Raw genomic sequence first — 770 nt, forward strand, 5'->3', positions numbered from 1 at the left:
ATCTCATTACCTAGGGATAAGAAATAAGAACTCTGAAACTCAGTGATGTTGTACGTATACAACAAAACAAATCTAAACTTGGATTAAAAAGCAGTGTTTAAAATTAACCCAGGGAGGCAGAGCTTGCTGAATTTGCATTTGTGGGTGGCAAGTATCTAGAGGCCCTGTTCTTGTTTTACTGTCTGGAGAGAGGTGAATGTCCCCTTTCTGAATTGGAACTGCTAAGAAAATTGCTGAGGAGCCACCCTCTCCCTTTATATTGCTAGCATCTCTTCAAGCTACCTCAAGCTCACGAAAATCGCAGAGGATCAGATGCCATCTGACAGTTTGCAAATTATTTGTTGGAAGGTGTTTCTCAACCAAGTAATACTTTTATTTTTATTTCTATTTTGTTTTCAGGTCAGACAGGTAATGTGCCAATGTCATAACAAGGTTCAAGGGTGGCACATCTCTCACACGTGCTTGAACACCCAGTCATCATGTTCATGAGCTACAAAAGGATCACTCAACCAAGTAACACTTTTAGAAGGCAGAATAATGCAGTAATCTGGCTGCAGGAGGCCTGGAATTTCTCTTTTTTATTAACTATGCCACCTTTTCAGGGTTAACTCCCTTCTCTACCTCCCTTGGTCTTTACTTTTGTAAACAGGCCTTCATCTACATGATGATCCCTCCTTCTCCAAAATGCAGAGTCTACAATTGTGCAATAGGCCTTCCTACTCAGTGAGTTTCTTCAGACCCCAATGGAAGGTTTCTAGTTGTGAGGGGAC

The 770-nt window shown here is 41.2% G+C and overlaps 1 non-coding gene across 1 annotated transcript; it reads right to left on the minus strand.

The window, feature by feature from the left end:
- Window positions 1-398: 398 nt before the first annotated feature.
- Window positions 399-502, minus strand: LOC129037731 (small nucleolar RNA U13). The gene has a single exon (XR_008502954.1). It is a non-coding gene; the product is annotated as a small nucleolar RNA U13 (small nucleolar RNA).
- Window positions 503-770: the final 268 nt, after the last annotated feature.

The sequence above is a fragment of the Pongo pygmaeus genome, chromosome 4 (genome assembly GCF_028885625.2).
Source record: "Pongo pygmaeus isolate AG05252 chromosome 4, NHGRI_mPonPyg2-v2.0_pri, whole genome shotgun sequence".
NCBI classification, from domain to species: Eukaryota; Metazoa; Chordata; class Mammalia; order Primates; family Hominidae; genus Pongo; species Pongo pygmaeus.